Source organism: Rhinolophus sinicus, chromosome 3, assembly GCF_057876585.1.
Source record: "Rhinolophus sinicus isolate RSI-liver-muscle chromosome 3, RSI-T2T, whole genome shotgun sequence".
Taxonomy (NCBI): domain Eukaryota; kingdom Metazoa; phylum Chordata; class Mammalia; order Chiroptera; family Rhinolophidae; genus Rhinolophus; species Rhinolophus sinicus.
Genome location: NC_142503.1, coordinates 103371639 through 103391033, shown reverse-complemented (window position 1 = coordinate 103391033; position 19395 = coordinate 103371639). Strand labels below are relative to the sequence as shown.

Sequence of the window (19395 nt, the reverse complement as noted above, 5' to 3'; positions counted from 1 at the left end):
GCACGTCACTTAAAAAATATGATGGCCTGAAAGAAGCCATCTTCTTTTGCTATATAAGGGGGAAAAGCTTATATAGCAAAAATAGCACTTCACAATTTTTGAATGTATGAAAAAGTGAAATCACAAATCAGTGTGGTTTAAAAGGATCATGCATTATCACGTGGTACATGAAGAATTAGTTGGTGAGTTGGAAAGCATTAAATTATGTAAAATAGAGTTAAAATTTAAATTGTATCCATAAAAAGATTGAAAAATTATAGAAGAGTCTCACCATTTGCTTTTACACTCAAAAGAAGTAAAAGAGAATATAGATGACAATTTTGGTATTTTAGGGTATAAAAATTTAAATCTTCTGCATATAAAGTATGAGAAATACCTTAACTAAATTAAAGAGAAGACAAGCTAGGGAAGAATATCTCAAGAATTACAAAAATTTAATATTCTGTCTATAAGAATGCACACAAATGAATATAACAAAATAACTACCATAAACATACAATTCACAATAGAGCAAAGGTAAAGATAATTTCTAAACATGACAGATGTTCTACTTTACAAAGATATAAAATCAGATCAATTGATGTGGTTTTTTTGCCTAATAATAAAGGTTTTATATATTTTATTAAATATTACCTTATAATGACTGGTTAGGGTGTGATTAGGTTTGTGTCTTTCACTCTTAGTGAAAATGTAAATCGTTACATCATTTACTAAATTTATTCTGACAATTATATATTAAAAATCACTGACTCAACCCATTAATTCTTTTAGGATGTTTTTTCATAAGGAAGGAATCAGGAATTTGGACAAAGACTATTAATATCAGCATTAGTAATTAAAAAACAAAGAGATAGAGATAAAGAAAGAATAGGAAATGACTTACATATCTCAAAATAGAGGAAGGACTTAAAATAATTATAGTACAGCCTTGTTATGGAAAACTTATTTGGCCATTAAAAACCATGTCTTTGAACACTTTAATGATGTCAGGAAAATCTCAGGATGTAATGTCAAGTAGAAAAGTAAAGTACAAAACTATATATACCAAATAATCTGAATTTAGTTTTTGAAATTGTACGTATACATTTAGGCAGTATACCTATACCAAAATGTTAACAGTGGTTATCTTTGGGTAACCAAGGTGATATTTTCTCAATCTTTTAAAATTAGCACATATTACCTTTATAATCCATAAAGGTTTTTCTTTTTTAACTTAATACTAAAGCCACATTTTAGTCAGTGCTAAGTTTAGAAAAGACACCGAACGCATCATTTTGAGGAGTTCTGCCCAAAACATCATAGTTAGAAGTTAAGCCTTACAAATAGTTCCCTTCACAAAAGGGCTGGGTTGTGTTGCAGGAAGTAAATAGAGCACATGCTGGTAGGTCTCACTGTTGTCTCCTGATGGGTAGGGCAAGGCCTGGGTTGAGCAGCCTGAAGGAGGAACAGTGGGAACTGGCCCACTTGGAGCCTCTTTCCCTTTACATTGTGAATCTTCAAGAGGAAAATGGAACGTGTATGGATAGCATTTCCCAAATCTGTGTGACCTTGGAGCTTTTTTTCTTTTTCTTTTTTGAGTAGACCCAGTAATATCTCACAGGGTGCAATTTGGGAAACACTGATGCAGGCATATTCAAAGGAGGATGGGAAAGATTAATTAAGGTTGACAAATAGTGGCCCACAGGCCAAATCAAATCCAAGCAACCTTCTGTTTTTGTAAATAAAGTTTTATTGCAACACAGCCACATACATTTATTTACAGATTGTCCCAGTCTGTAGTTGTTTCCACACGACAGTGACAGAGGGGAGTAGTTTAGATAGAGACCAGATGACTCGCAAAGCCTGCAATATTTACTCTGGCCCTTCACAGTAAAAGTTGGCTGAACACTGAACTATATTATTCATATTTTTCAGCCCTGATAGATAGTTTGTGACTCTAAGTTATTTGTGGTCAATAGAAGTCCATTTCACGTAAAACTTTTTAAATGACAGAAAGTGGCAGTAGGTGGGAAAAGGCAGAAGGACAGGAGGATGAAGAACAAATAGAAGAATAAGAGAAGTCACACTTAGTATGGAAGTAGCAGCTGCGCACTGGTGACTGACTCCAGAGGAACTGTTAGCTGGAGAACTGCAAGCTCGCGTCTGCTGGTGCCTCGTCATGGCCGACATCTGACAGACCCTAAGCACTAGAAACACTGGACTACATTATTGAAAGTGGAAAGATCTGTTGTCATGGTGCTTATCTTCATGTACCTCATTTAAAAACAATGTCGAAAGTATCTGAGCATCTTTGACACCAAGTCTCATTTTCGTAGGGGGAATTTTCTGATTCCCACTGTAAGGATGTGGTATGTATAGTGGCCGTCAGCCTGCTGGCTGGTGCTCGGCTGCAAGAAGGTGTTTTGGAGCGCAAACAGTGGACCTGTGATATCATTGAACATTATGGTTTTTAAGTTAATTGTCACCTTTGAACATTAAATGAAATTTTATAATTAAAATTATAAAGCATTTGTGCAGCAACACTAGAAAACAGCATTTCTAATCAAATGGGGAAGTAGAATTTGAGAATAACTATGTTCCAAACAGTCTCCCCCCCCCGCCCCCCGCTTTACTGAGATGTAATTAACACGGTGTAAGTTTAAGGTCACAATATGATGATTTGATACACATATCTATTGCAAAATGTTTACCACAGTAAGGTTAGTTAACACATCTTTTACCCATAATTACCATTTTGTTTGTTGTTATGGTGAGAACATTAAAGTTGTTCTCTCATTGCAATTTTCAAGTATACGGTACAGAACTGTTAACTACAGTCACCACGCTGTACATTAGATCCCCAGAACTTACTCCTCCTATAACGGGAAGTTTGTGCCCTTTGACCTCCATCTGCCCATCTCCCCCACCGCTCAGTCCCTGGCAACCACCATCTACTCTCTGTTTCTGATTCCATGTCAAACATACTTCCTTAATCAAAACATTTAGAATGAAGGCTTTACTATTTAATTTTACTTTTATGCATTTTTAGGAACGACAACCGATTTTAGATTATCTTCTGGCTTTTAAAATATTTAACTGAACATAACATTATTATTTTTATTTGCTGTCAGTTCAAATTAATATTACCTGTCATTTCAAGCTAAAATACTTTCTGTGTCTTATAAGTATCTATTGAATGATTTTTTAAAAAAAGTATTGACATATTAATTATTGCAAGTATGTTAAGAGTAGTAAGATTAAGGTAAAATGTGTTTTTATCTATTAACTTTTCATTAGCCTTTCTTCTTGTCAGTTTGAATTTAAAAATAGATTCCAAAATTACCATCTTAGGCTGAAATGTAAAAACAAAAATACGATTTTTCTCTGTATATCTATTCATATCCAGTTTGATCACTGGCAATTTTTTTATTTCCAGTAAGGGAAGATAGGTTGGTGAAAAGGGAGTAATATGAACTTGTTTTTAGTAAAGGAAATTCCTACTTTACCAACTCACTAAATGACTTCTAGGATATTATGGCTTTGGTAGATAAGGATACATATTGAACTCCCCCCCCCCTTTTTTTTTGACAGAAACGTTAGTAAAAAATTCCATATAGTATCTGAGGTAAATACTGAATAATAGAAGTTCTGGAATAAGTGACTAATGGCCTGGCATGATTAACAGTTGGCTAGATGGCAGGAAATTATTAGTCATTACTGGAATATTTTAAATCTGAAGTCCTAGTAGATGTATGATAGTTGGTGTTGATTTTAATCAAAGGGTAAAGTCTAATAATTTATTTTGCTGTTTTGTAGCAGTAATTATAACTTTAAGAAAAGTTTTTAACTCAAAACAACTGATGAAATTTGACTTCTTAATCATCAATTCCATGTCTAGGAACTTTCTAATGTTCAAAGTACATCTAATGTCAATGCCTAGTTCTAGTTCTCGACCGCCGTTAGCTTGCTAGGTGATTGGATCAAGTACTGAGATTCTCTGATTTTTATTTTCTGCAAAATGAAGAAATTAAATGATTTCTTAGGTCCCTTATCACTCAAATTTTGTATTAAATTTAGTTGTTTTAGAAATATATGCATTATACTTAAGATCATTTCAGAACACTTTCTGTCTAAGTATTGAAATAAATAGATGTGCTATTTGCTGACAGATTGAGACATTGCCAGTTAATAATTTTGTTTCCTGCCACAATGTATATAATGAAACAAACCTTGTGTTAAAAATCTGAAGTATTGGCTTCATGTCCCACCCCACTATAGAGGTAGTTAATCTCTGAGCATCTGTTTACTTATCTGGAAGCATAAACAGTAGTCTCTGCACAGCACACCTCTGAGGGGCAAATAATATGTGTTAAGCATTCTGCAAGTACTCTGTAACTTCAAGGGAATAGTTATTTGAAAGAATATACAAAGGCAAAGCTACTGAATAAGAGTTCAATAGTCAGCATTAAACTAAATTAAAATGAAGATAAAAGGTTAACCTCATGAAGCAAGTTTTGAGGATTTTTTTAAGTAGACAATGAAAACCCATTTAAAATTTAGCTAGATCATTTAAATTTGCAAAACAAGAAAAAAATTTTATGTGACCAGATTGCAAGGCATCTGAAATGGTCTGGTTGAAACTAAACTTGCACTAAAATGGTTTTAAATAAACGTAACACATGTTCATTGTCAAAGATTAGTGTGTGTGATTGACAAATGAAAGTAAATGTACCTTTTAACCTTTCCCCTAATCTCAATTTCTAAAGATAGCCATGTTAGTCTATACAGTTGTCTGTGTATTTATTCATTCAGTAAATATTTGTTGAGCAAAGCTCTATATAAAATTCTGTATTCATTGTAGGATGACATAGCCAACAGCAGACATGATTCTCTGTCCTCATGGTGCTTACGTTCTATTAGCCGAGACAGACAGTAAGCAAGTAAATACATACACAAAGTCATTCAAGCTTTTAGGGCTACTAACAGGAATAAAAAGAATGCTCTGATAAAGAATTTTCAAGTATGGATTAGCAGTTCCTTTAACTAGGACAGACGGCCTTTCTGATGGGAGGCAGAAGTTGAGACTAGAGCATTAGATGCAGCTTCTGTGTTTTACGCTTACACATATGTACGCACGCGCAGGCACACACATTCATACACATTTTACTTGTAGGTGTGAAATCATATTTTCCTGTGACTCTACAAACATTATTTCGTGGATGTGGCTATACTTACAGATTTACCTTTTTTTTAATTGCTCTGTTGTCATCAGGCTAGAATATGAGGAGACTTGTGTTTTTGCATTCTTGGTGGCAGTACAAATTTTTTGAAATGCAATTTAGTAATAATTTAGAATTCATATACCCTCTTATTATATAATCCTATTTATAATGATTTATCTTACAGGTATAGCTACAAGTATTTAAAGATATTTATGTTAGACCAGCATAAATCTGGAAAGAATACAATCAGTACAACCAATAAAGGACCTGATTAAATACATGGATACAATGGAATGCTAGTTAGCTATTAAAAAAATAAGGTAGATTTTATAAGGCAAATAAGGTAGATATGGAAAAATATACAAGTCATAATAAAACAAATTGCAGAAAGCATGTGGAGTCTGATTTCATTTGTGGAAAAGGTGAGAAAGAAGGATATAGATCCATATGCTTGTCTGTGTAAGAAAGTTTTTTAAATCTGCACAACAATCCATTAATTGTGTTGATACCTGAGGAGTGGCATTGAAAAGTCTGAAGATGGGGAGAAGACAAACAATGGATTGTAAATTTTTGAAAAGCCAAATAAAAAATTCTATTGGAAATTAAATTTGGAGTTGCAATCAGGTCTATACATGGTGTTTTTTACTTTGTTCAGTATAGTTTAAAACTTTTTGATTTCTATTTCTTGAAACAAATGCCATGGGAGAAAAACATAGGTTGTTAAGAGTATTTGGCAGCTACCTCCAAATACTGGCTAGTATGGCATTTTTTTCCTGGAAGGTGAATCATGTCATATAAATGTGAAGGTGGTTAGGTAGCATTTATTAAAATATTAAAAGCAAATTAGTTTTGTTAAACCAACAAGTATTTTATTGAGTACACATAGTTTCTGAATAGAGATTTGTTCTTACCTGGTAGAGACCCTGCTATGAAGGCCACCCGGAGAGAGAATGTGAAATCAGAGAGCAGTCTGGTTAGAATGGACCTTAGAGATCTGAGGACCTAGACCAGCTGAGCTGGAGACTCGGTGCGATGACTTGCCTTATACATATCACTGGCTCGTTAGCATCAAAGTCATGACTGATACCTAGGTTTTCAGTTTCAAAATTCACTGTACCACTTTAGCAAGTTTAATATTTTCAAGACAAAGATAATTTACCTTCTCTTAATTTCCGGTTCAGTCTTTTAAGTCTGTTGTGGTTACACTTATTCACAAGGTTGGTCAAGTGTATCATTTTGCAAGGATGACCATGCATCTAGTATACCTGAGACAGTCCTAGTTTATGTCTGTTGTCCCAACATAATTCCAAATGTACTCTTTTGTACTCTCACGGGTATCTGGGTGTGAATCAGTACATTCCATGGTGACTCCACGTATTGCTAATTTATTGAATCCAGAAGGTTCTAAACAGTACTAGGATAGAGGTTTTGGATTATGAACCAAAGAATTGCCATGCAAGATGTGCCAAATGCCAGAATGCTACTGTAATTCTCAGCGGGAGGAAAAGGTATCTGCTAGGTTTGACAGAGCAGGAAGGCTTCTTGAATATGGCATTTGAGCTGAGTGGGGGTTCAGTTTGATCTGGTTACAGGACGATGAAAAACGATGACATTTCACCTGTGTAAGTAAGAAGGCTCAAAGTGCATTTGGAGAATAGTAAGTGGCTCAGTTTACCGGTGTTTGGAAAAGTAAGAATATAAGAATATGCATTCTGGAAAGGGTACGTGGACCAGATTATTTAATATCTAGCCAAAAGGTTGCGATTCGTTGAGTAGCGGGAAGACACTAGCAGTTTTCAGATATAAGAAGAAATAAGTAGCACATTAAGAGGATTGGTATATTGGAGGTGTGTTGAGTGGGTTCAGAGAGGAAAATATGGAATCTGATACCGGTTAGGAGAATTTTGTACCAAATCAGATGTGATATTTAAGACCCTCAACTAGGTGGTGACAGTGGAAAGAGCTTTCACCTCTCAATGGCTCATACATGGTAACTGTTAAATGTCAGATGTTCCTACAAAGGAAGATCAGACAAGATTTGTGATTTTTTTTTTTATACTTAGCATAAGGAAGAGGAAAAGATTGACGTTTTACACTAAATACAAGTAGAGGGATTCTCTGTATAAATCTAAGTTTATAATCTGCGTCTATTAGGTTAAGAACTTTGTCCCTGTTACTTGAGTTGGGCTATGATGACTGCTCTGATTTTAAATAGCTTTGAGAGGTAGGACTGTAATTAAAATACGATTAGTTTGTCTAATGTTTAACATTTCATCTTTGCCCAAAGTCATGAATCTTAAGAACTTGGGAGATCCAGGTAATAACTTCGTATCTTAGTTATAATTTTTGAAGTTTAGCAGTTAAATAGAAGTTCTGCAAATAACATTTCTGGACACAAAGATGGATTTAGAGATTATCAGAGAGCAAGCTTGAATTTGAAGCCATTATTTTGTTATAAAGAAAGAATCCATAATGCAGTGCTAAAAACCCATAGTGCATCTGCGTATCTTTTAATTGGTAGCTGTATTTAAAAGATGCTAAATTATACAATAATGTCCTAGTTGACAGAATATCATTTGGGTCTGAAAGACATCCCTGACAACCTGGCTGCTTGTAGGCTTGATTTCATAGAGTTTCAGTGCTGGACCCGTGTGTTTCCATTTTAGGTGAAGTGTTTTGGGCGTTGAGAATATGTCCCAATTGATGTATGCTCAAGTGATCACCAGACAAAATAAAAGTATAGTATAATTTTAATTATATGCATTTTGAGGAGTGTTTTTCTGTAGTATTAGCATTTTAAATGCTACTGCCTCATAAGTCCTATATATTGTTCTAATATTTTCGCTGTCTGCTTATTTTTAACATCACCCTTTGCTTACTGTCAGAGTTGTTCTCTGAGTTTCGTCTTAACACAGGGTCTGCCTGAGCATCATACACCCCAAATGATAAAAAGAATGTGGGAGACTTATTAGCTGGATTCCAGTTTGGTGATGGTTTTCTCCTAATTTTTAGAGTTCCTCTTCAGTTTACACTCCTTTGCAAATTTGAGTTGTGGTTGCTTGTAAAGTTATTTGTTAAAGATCTGGATTAGGTATTATTTGAATTCTATTACTTTTTACACAATCCGAGGAAATAAAACTGCCAGAATTTGGACTTTTAAATCTGAATCTTAAAAAATGCTAATGAATTTTTCTCTTGACTCTGTTTTGGGAAATTGGTTTTGATTAGAGCTAATGTCAATCGGTACATTGGAACAAAGGCAGTTTTCCCTTTATGTTGGTCTAAATGGGTAATGAGCAGAAATACCCTTACATATTTCGTCTTTCCTCTGGGTGGTTGGAATCTTACTGAAGAGACATCATGTTGATTTAGGATGAAAGGAGAAAAAACTTTTTCCTGGGCTCACTGCTGTGGTAGGTGCGTCATTAGCATCTGGCACACCTTTTTTAATGGGTGCTTTTGATGTCAGGAAAATGTCAGATGACTTCCGTAAAAGTGAAACATCTCTCCTGCACACAGAACAGGAGGAGTATTTTGTGTTCATTTCATTTTATAACTTCCTTCAATTGTTTATGTAAGGCATTTGTTTAAACCAGCAGTTCACTGCCAGGGCTGCTTATCTGAACACACACCTACTACACCTCTCCAATAGAGTGCATTCCTCTGTTATCATGTTCGTTCTGCCCAGCCTTGGGGACTTAGTTCCTCAGGGGAGGGGCTCCAAAGTCTGTGGGATTATTCACGGGCAGCCCTTATCATCTTGCCTTGAAGCTGTTCGGATGCTCAGAACCTGTAGCCTCAGCAAACTGCTTCTGTGAGTTTCTGTTCACATTGCATGGTGCCCCTAAACAGTCTCCGAGCTTCTCATCAGCTGTGCTGATGGGCATTTCAGGTATTTGGAGAGCTTTGAGTTATTCATTTTGTTAGTATGTTGTTCTCTCACAGCCGGAAGACTAAATTCATAAGCACCAACTTGAACTGGGCCTCCGAACGCCCTCTCCCTTCCCTGTTTAGCGATTATTTTAAATCTTCAAGCTCTTCAAACCTACGATTCCCTTACTCTCAGCAGATAACCACACTTCTCAGTTCATTGGAATTGAAGACTCTTTTTGTGATAGAATGCATGGTCAGTTTTTTTGGTGACAGTTCTGTGGGTGTTATGTTTGCTAGATATTGCTGTTTGTAAATATTAGACCGCATTTGTTTGTTGCATTCATAAAGTCCTGTAGAGCCTTACCTAATTTTTGTCCACTTCTTTGCCAATTTCTAAGGAAGCATATTTCTAAGCAAGGTATGAGTATAGGTTTGTTCAATTCTTGTGTTTCTCTTACTGTTTTACATATTCAGAAGCTACGTTGTTAATGCATTAGGAATCATGACTTGTTTTCCTGGTGGATTACTGTGTTCCATCACATCTAAGACACCTTAGATTGTTCCGATGCGTCCTGATTTCACAGAAGTTAAAGTATGAGGAAATGTATCTTAGAACCAAGAAAACATGGTATTTATTTTATCATCAGGAAACATTTGTTTTGCCCTGGGTAATTTTGTGGCCTTCAGTTATGTGTTGTCCGATACTGATACTACTATACCTGCTTTCTTTTTAATAGCACTACCTGATACATATTTTCTGTTCTTTTATTTTCAAACTTTTGATGCCCCTTTGTTTTAGGGTTATCATCTGTTGTCTTAAGTCCTTATGAGTCCTGCCAGCCCATCTCAGTTTGTTCTATTCATCAAAAGGTTACCCTTAGCAATTTGGCATGCATATTTAGTCATTTTTTTCCAGCAGCACTTAAGGTTAATCATGATCTCTTTCCCCTCACCATGTTTTCGTTGCCTTCTTGCTCATGTGTCATGCCTTCCCCCCAAATTTATTCATTGGACTACAATTTCTATTTTCTTCGATTTCTTGTTTTTAATTTATTTTGCAACAGTATACCTGATAGTCTGTTTCCCAGAAAGGTTGTATAAGAAGTAAATTTTTAAGACTGCCTATCTGAAAATATATTTGCTTTCGTATAAAGTTTCATTATCTTTTAGCACACTGTTAGAAATCTTTTTCTTGTTCATTTTTAGATAACAGTTGCCTGTTTTATCCTCTAAGCTTTTGGTATCTTTATCTTTGAATTCTGCCATCTCATGATACAGATCTCTTTCTTCCTCCACAGTCAGTTCATATTGTCCAGCATGGAGTGGTCCCTTTAAATAGATACTTACATTTGTTCAGTCCAGAAAAATTTTACAATGTTATGTATTAGACCATTTATAGCTCTTGCTGCTTATTCTGTTACCTCATCTTAGCCTTTTCCTTTACATGCTGCATCTTGTCCTTGAGTGTTTTGTCCTGACAGAGTCCCTAGAATTACTTTCTAGTCCAGCTTGCTTTTCTGCCTATATTTTTAATAAACTTTTTATTTTACAGTAGTTTTAGACCAGGGGTGTCCAAAGTGCGATCCGCGGGCCAACTGTGGCCCGCAATCCATTTTTAATTGGCCCACAGCAAATTCCAAAAATATATTTAGTTTACTTAAATAAACCAGGTGAGGCAATACGTACTTCACCTCGAGTGAGTGGCCCGGCTGTTTGTGTATTTTACCGCATGTGGCCCTTGGTGAAAAACGTTGAAAAAAGTTTGGACACCCCTGTTTTAGACTTACAGAAAAGTTGTGAAGATAGTACAGAGTTCCCATCACCCTACACTTTTCCCCTGTTGTTAACAGCTTACATTAACATGATACATTTGTCACAGTTAAACAGCATTGACAAATGTTTTTATTAACTACAGTCCATACTTTATTCAGATTTCGTTAGTTTTTAATTTAATGTCCTTTTTCTGTTCCATGATCGTACCCAGAATTCCACATCACATTTAGTCATCATAACTCATTAGGCTCCCCTTGTCTGTGATAGTTTCTCAGACTTTTCTTGTTTTGCATGACCTTGACAGTGCTGAGGAGCATTGGTCAGGTATTTTGTAGAATGTCCCTCAGTTAAGATAGTTGTCTGATATTTTTCTCATGGTTGTACTGGGAATACAGATATTTTTGGAGGAGGATCAAAGAGGTAAATTTCCATTCTCATCACATGAAGGGTATATACTGTCAACATTACTGATCACCATGGATGTTGACCCTGATCACCTGGCTGAAATGGTGTTTGTCAGGTGTCTCCACTGTGAAGTGACTCCTTTTTTCCTTTTCCACATACACACTTGGGAAGGAAGTTGCTGTACACAGCCCACACTTAAAGAGTGGGGAGTTAGGCTCCTCTTCCTGAGGGCAGAGTATCTATATAAGCTATTTGGAATTCTTTTGCACCAGAGATTTGTCTGATCTCCCTCATTTATGTATTTATTCAATCATTTGCTAATATTTTCTTAAGGATTCTTGTGTCTGCATTCATAAGATACATTGGTTTGTAGTTTTCTGATAATGTCTATCTGGTTTTGATAATGGGGTAATGTTCTCTACAGAATGACTTAGGAATGTTCTCTCTCTTTCTGTTTTCTTGAAGAGAGTGTGGAGAATTAGTATGATTAATCTCTTAAGTGCTTGGTAGAATTCACAAGTAAAACCATCTGGGCCTGTTGCTTTCTTTATAGAAGATTTTTAATTATTGACTCTTCTTGAATAGACATAGAGCTGTTAAGGTTATCTAATTCCCCTTGTGTGAGTTTTCATAGTTTGTTTTTCAAAGAATTAGTCTATTTCATCTAAGTTATCAAATACGTGGGCATAGAGTTGTTTGTAGTATTCCCTTACTATCTTTTTAATGCCTATAAAAATCAGTGGTAATGGCCTCGTTTTCATATCTGATATGAGTAATTTGTGGCTTTTTTTTTTTGGCACATGATCGAGGTTTATCAGTTTATTGATATTTTCAAATAACTAGCTTTTAGTCTTATTTTATCTGTTTACCTGTTTTAATTTTCATTGGTTGTTGCACTAATTTTTATTATTTCCTTTCTTCTGCTTGTTTGAAACTTTAAATGCGTATTTATTTCCAAATATGTGGGGTTTTTGCATCTACATTCCTGTTACTTATTTCCCATTTACCTCCATTGTGGTCAGAACATACTTTATATGATTTCTATTCTAGTGTTTCATGGTCCAGATTTTCTCTTAGTGAATTTTCCATGTAAGTTTAAGAATAGTGTGTGTTCTGTTACTGTTAGTTGGAATATTTTATAAATGTCAGTTAGATCAAGATGATTGATAATGCTGTTCAGGGCATCTATTTCCTTACTAATATTCTTCCTGCTTGATCTGTGATTTGCTGACAGAAGGGTATTTAAATTCTCCAGCTATAATAATGAATTTACCTATTTCTCCTTGCAGTTCTATCAATTTTTGCCTCATGTATTTTGACACTCTTTTGTTGGGTGCATACATGTTTAGAATTTTTATGTGGTCTCTTGAGAACTGGTAACTTTATTATTATGTAATGCCTTTCTTTATCCCTGATGATCTTCCTTGTTGTGAAGTCTACTTTGTCTAAAATTAATATAGCTAGCTATTCCAGTTTTCTTTTTTTTTTTTACTTCTCAATTCAGTTTCTTTTTCCCCCCAGCTTTCTTTGGATTAGTGTTAGCATTGTATATCATTCTCCATCCCTTTACTTTTTTTTCTGAATTCATTGTAACTTTTAGTCATGTGGTTTTCTAATCAAAGGATATTTAAACTACAACCACTAACACATGAAGATCTTCAAAAACATCGTTTATGTAAAAAGAGATCTTCCTACTCGAAATTTTGGCATCATTGTTCTAATCTGTTATAAAAAGATGTTTCTAGTTCAACTGAGCCTCCTTGGACAGGGCAGAATTTGTAATCTGCTTCCTGTTCACTGCTCCTTTGATTCCTTGAATACTATCCTAAACTAGAAGTACCCACGCCCATGGTTTCTTGTTCTAGCTACCCTTGTCCTCCACTTCCTCTTCTCTATCTTGTTATTTTCTGCTGCCAATATTTTTTCCCATTTTTTTAATTGTGTTAAAATACATGTAACATAACATTGACTATCTTAACCATTTTTAAGTGCACCACCATTGGCACTAAGTACATTCACATTGTTGTGCAACCATTACTGCCATCCATCTCCAGAATCATTTCATCTTGCAAAACTGAAACTCTATACACATTAAACAATAACTCTCCATTTTCCCTTCCCCTCAGCTCCTGGCAACCCCATTTTACTTTCTGTCAATGACAGAAAGTAGCATGTGTCAGAATTTCCTACGCTTTTAAGGCTGAATAATATTCTATTGTGTGTCTAGACCACATTTTGCTTATCCATTCATCCATTGCCAGATGCTTGGGTTGCTTCCACATTTTAGTTATTGTAAATAATACTGCTCTGAACATAGGTGTGCAAATATCTCTTTGACACCTGCTTTCAGTGCTTAATGAGTTTACACCCAGAAGTGGAATTGCTGGATCATATGAATTCTATTTTTATTTTTATATTTTTGAGGAATGCCACTGTTTTCCATAGTATTTTTGGATATTTTATATAATTCTCTTTCATCTCCTCTCTTAGAGTATTAATTGTATTTCTTTTAAAAATATTTCAATGGTTGCCCTAGATTTTACACTATCTGTTTTAACTAATGTTAAGTCCATTTTTTTAATCAGTTGCTTTCATTATGTCATTGTGAAGTATCAACTCTGCTGCATCCAATGAACCAATAATTACTTTCATAATATTAAGATAAAGTCATTTGTAAGACAGTATCAATTGAGACTTTCGTGCATTTATGACTAATCCGTTATAAACAAATGCCAATCTTAAAACACAATTCCAGGATAAGTGCAGTTACACGGAGTACAGATAAGGAAGCACAAGGCCTATAGGCTATGCTGTGCCAAACGGATGAAAAGTAAAACTGATTTTGTACTGTAGGTGTACATAAATAAAGTCCTGTCTTTTTTCCCCTGTATGTATGCTTAGATTCCTTGCACAAATAACAGAACACTCAGTTCTATTCACTTCAATAGGATGAACTCTTTAGAAAAAGATTGAAAAGATTTGATAATCAACTCCCAAGTTTTATGCTTATTTTTTCTACTTCTATGAACGTACTTAACATAAGCAGGAAAATCTTTCCAGTAAATTGAGCAATTGAAGATGCAAGAGAAAAGTCAAGTCAAGATGCTGTGTCTTGAAGGGCTCCGGCAAGTTACAGATATCCCATGTTGCTTTGGTTTCTCATCTTTGTGTCACATCCCCATGCAAGTTTCTTCTTTATTTCAAGCACCCTATGAATTTTCAGCTTCCTTTTTGGCTTTTACAAAGTTGTGGCAGGCAATTGTTTTGGCAGTTTTTGCATCAAGCTCTAAGGTAGCTCGCTGGTTGCACTTCCTCAGCCTTCTCAATGCTCTACTCTTCCACAGCCCATTCTATGCTCTTTTCAAGGTCCGACTTGTCAATTATTTTTATTTTTAATAGGAGGTTCTGACCGGTCATTGACTGCAAAATACTGATTTAAGTTCCTTCTGATAGGGTATGTAGAAAGGTAGAATGAGCAGGAGGAGGAAACCGGCCCCTGTTAGGAGGCCCCCTGTGGCTGCTCCTACTTAAGTCACAGATACCTCGCTCTGCAGGGTATCGTAAACAGGCGGGCACAAAACAGCTGGCTCAGCAGGACAGCGGGCGCCCAGGTGCCCTAAAGCAAAAAGAAGGAAAAATGCCAGAGAGGGATGGGAAAACATCCCGCTTATCAGAAGGTACGCCCTGCTCCTCAGGGCCATGGTAATGAGCTCAGACAACCATGGGAGCAAGAAGGGAGTAGGACCTGTGCCAGCCAGAGAGTGAGAAGTGCTGGAGAGGGAGCAGGGGAGACAGTTCTACCCACAGAGATAAAAACTCTCCCACAGTGTAGGGAGAGGCTGCTTCCCTCTCTTGGGACAGCCGCTCCACAATCCTTGGAGTGTATCTGCTTTGCTAACAAACTTCTTCCTGTCCGATGCTGCACAATCCCTGTCCCTTGACTGAATTCTTACCGTCAAGAAGACAAGAACTGAGGAAAATGTCACACTCTCCATAACACTCCCCCTGGGTTTCACTTGAATACTGTTATCGCTGAGATTCTTCATTCTTCAATTTACCTTTTCTGGAGCATTTTGGTTTTTTTTCTTCTGAATCTCGAAGTTGAGGTTTTCTGTTCCGAGTGTTTTTTATGGAAGTGTTGATATTGCACGTATGTAAGGGAATTCCCGACGGGCACTGTTCATAGGCATTTACATGAGCCTCTGCTTCAGTTTTCTGTCCGTACGTAGGGAAGTCTGAGATCTCTGGTGTGGTCCTGTCTTCTTTATCTTCCTGTAAGTTAGGCCCAGAGTTCTCTAACGTGTCTTCATCTTCAGAATTCAACTTAACAACACTTTCCATTAGGCCAGGAGGTCGCAGCACTCTCCACACCTTTTCTTGAGGTTCAAGACTGCAAGAGGGTGGCTCTAGAAAGGCCACCCTTTGCCTGCTTGGCTGCACAACCCGGAACTCTGCAGTCTCTCTGGTGGCAGTGTGACACTTTCCCCAAACGGGGGAATCCTGTCCCCAGCACAGCACTGAGCGTGGAAGGTTCTGGTTAAGGATGGCTTACCTGCTGACCCTCCCCTTCACTGCAGCACTTTCACGGGCTACAGCAGTTGTGAACAGGAGCTTGCTTCCCTGACCAGAAGCCTTCACCACCCTCTTACTTTGGCCTGGGGGACGGAGAATACCTCTCCCACCAACAGGATGGAGAAGGTGCTGCAAAGCCCCTTCCCGGCATATTGGAGGCCGGGGGCTTTGCTGACCCACGCTGTGTGGCTCAGGCGAAAGGCTGTGAGGTTGCCCACACTGGTTACCTCCCTCTCCACACCGGCCCTCCCCATCGCCGGAACCAGCCGGGAGCCAGCCACACCATCAGCCCTGCTGACACGTTAGGAGCCCACAGCCCTGCAGCCATCAGAAGACCTCTAAGTCCGTTCTTTGAATAACACTATTACTGCTTCCATTGTAGTTGCAGATGTTGTCTAACAGTGTATTCTCAGTTCCTTCTTTCCACCCCTTGTGTGTTCTGTCATTCATTTCACTTATCCACATTATTGAACAAATAGTTACCTTTTAGATCAGTTAAGAATAAGAAAAATAAAAGATTTTATCTTACCTTCATTTATTCTTTCTCTAACGCTCTTTTGTATGTAGGTCCAAGTTTCTTAACCTGTTTCATTTTCTTCTGCTTGAAGAATGTCTTTTAACATCTCTTTCAGGGCAGGTCAGCTAGCGATGATTCCTTCAATTTTTGTTTGAGAAAATTTTTTGAAGGATAGTTTTTCTGGATATAGAATTCAAGGTTGGTGGTTTTTTGTTTTGTTTTTTTTCAACACTAAGTATTCTCTCTTATTTCTTATGTGGTTCTGATAAGTAGTTCACTGTAATTTTTTATTGTTCCTCTGCAGGTGATTTTTATTCCTCTGACTCTTTCAAAAATTTCTCTTTGTCTTTGGTTTTTTAATATGATATGATTTGATTAGGTATGAATTTTTAAAATATTTATCTTGTTTGGTGTTCTCTGAATCTCCTAGATCTGTGGTTTGGTCTTTGTCATTAATTTTGGAATGTTCTCAGCTATTCTGACTTCAAGTATTTCTTTTCAATTCCTTCTTTGTTCTCCTTCTGGTATTTCATTTTACACCTTTAGATATTGTCCCACAGTTTTCGGATGTTCTGGGGTTTTTTGGTTGGTTGTTTGTTTGTTTCATTTTTTTCCCCCTCTCTTCATTTCAGTTTGGGAAGTTTCTGTGACCTGCCTTCTCGTTGACTCATGCTTTCCTCAGCCATGTCAAGTATGCTCATGGGAACATTACAGGCATTCATCTTTTCTGTTACTGTGTTTTTTATTTCTAGCACCTCCTGATTCTTTGAGTTCTGTCTCTCTGTTTACTCATCTGTTCTTGTATGTTATCTACTTTTTTCATTAGAGTCTTTAGCATATTAGTCATAGTTACTTCGAATTCCCCCTCTGGTAATTTCTACCACTATGTCATGTATTTTGTTCTGATGGTGGTTTCATTTCTTCAGATTCTTTGTGTGTTTTTTTCTTGCCGTTTGGTATGCCTTATAATTTGTTGTTGGAAGTTGGGTATCTTGTATCAGGTAATGGAACTGAAGTAAATAGGCCTGTAGTGTGAGGATTTATGTTAATCTACTTAGGGGTTGGGTTGTGTTTAATGTTTTTGTAGCTATAGATACCAGAGGCTTCAGATTACCTGGTGTACTTGGTGTTTGGCCTCCACCCGACTTCAGAACTTGACTGTGTTCTGTTCCTCAAAGGGAGTGTTTCTTGCGGTTATTTTACTTGAAATCCACTAATATACTTGAGCCCCATTTGTGTGGCCTTAAGATGTGGAGGAAGAGGACCATTTTACAATCTTTTGATTAAGTCTCAGACTTTAAGTCGACCTATGCCTCATGGCTATGACCTTCATAAGTGTCCAATGGTGTAGTTTTTTTCCCTCTTCTTCCTTCTCCCTTCCCTGCCTATAGTGTTCCCGATCTGTTTCCTTGAAGCCCTGTCCCATGTTGACTGGGTTGTTGGATTTTCCCCTCCGCCCTCAGGTGAAACAGGAAGGAAGTCACAGCAGGTAGGACCTCCTTTCCTCCAGTGGTGATAAGGTTTGAGAGTTGTGCTCTAACAAAGTCTTTTCCTCAGGAAAGGAGGCCTTGGCTGTGGAAAAGACTCTGGGCTTGTTTCACAGTGGTTCTTCCCCTCCCACTGCCTAAGAGAGGAGGATTTTTTTGGATCCTCATGGTGAGAAGGAATTCCTGGAGTGGAAAGCCCACAAAAACAGTGTCACTGCTAAGACTGCAGACCCCAGGAATTTCTTATTCTCATACTAGGTCATACGCAACCTCCAGAAATTTATCAAAATTACCAGTTAAATGTTCCTACTGTATCTTTTTATGGGACCGATGCCTTTTGCTTCAGGTAAACAGATCTCGGTTGCTGAATCTCCGGACGCACCTGTCTCCCCAGATTTGGGGTGGCAGTTTGCCTTGTAATTTCAGGTCTCTGATGAATCCAAGAAAAGGCATTCATTTTAAGTTTCATGCATTTGAGGTTTGCCCAGCTTTTGTTGTTTTAGGGCAGGAATGATGACTTTCAAGCTCTGTACTTGCGAGGACTGAACCTGACAACTCGCCTGCTCGTTTTTAATTTCCAGGATCTTGAAAAGTTTTTAAAAGAATGACTTACTATTTTATGGTTCAAATCTTTCACATCTTTTACAATTTTCTCCTTTTTGCTTATTTATTCTGTTCCCTTGATTATTTCTTTTATTGAGTTTTGTACCTCACATTCATTGTGTTAATTCCAGCTTTTTATACATATTTATCTTTGTCCTTGTTTGCCTGCTGCTGACTGATGTAGAATCAAGTAGTAAAAGTTTACCCTAAGGACTCTTTTGGGGGAAAGATGTTTTAAGGTTTCAGGTCTGGGTAAAACCAGGGCAGTATGTGGCTCAATATGAGAGGAAAGGTGAGCCTCTCTGGCCCTGGTGTTCCAAAGATAGTTTTTCACTTAATTACGCATGTGTTTTCTCATGCCTATAGAACATGTCTGGTTTTGCTCTGACCTGCTCATTTGAAAACTGTTTTCTCCTCTGCCACATTTGGCTCTACATTTTCTCTATTCTTTTGTTTTCACCAGACCACTTTCTATCTTTTATGAATTTATCAACATTTCAGTTTTAAGGATGGCATCTTTTTTTATTCAAGTTTTTTTTTCTCTGTAATTTCAAAAGATTTTGGTTGGAAGAAAAGGTAGACTTGTATGTTCAGTCCAACTTGATTCAATGTCATTCACCTTCGATTAACAAAATAGATTTATCACTATTGATAATAGTAAGTTGATATTAATTGAACGCTTTGTGCCAAGGAACATGCTAAATGCTTCCAATATATTATCTCATTTAATCCTTACATCAACACAGTAAAGTGGATGTTGTTTTTATTTGTGTGTATACTTAAGAAAAATGAAGTTTAAAACCATTACATAACCTACCAGGATCACACAGCTAATATATGTAGCAGAGCTGGGATATGAACCTAGCCTGTCTGACTGACAGACAGATCCATTTAAACGCTAGTAGTACTGTGGATGTATAGCTTCTGCCCACCACTTGCTTTACACTTTGTCACTGAAGTTGCT

The 19395-nt window shown here is 36.8% G+C and overlaps 1 protein-coding gene and 1 pseudogene across 11 annotated transcripts in view; one reads left to right on the top strand and one right to left on the bottom strand.

The window, feature by feature from the left end:
* NEO1 (neogenin 1) overlaps positions 1-19395 on the top strand; it is a 213162-nt gene that overhangs the window by 116423 nt on the left and 77344 nt on the right. The window lies entirely within an intron of this gene.
* Positions 14383-16078, bottom strand: LOC109449553 (protein FAM204A pseudogene; annotated as a pseudogene).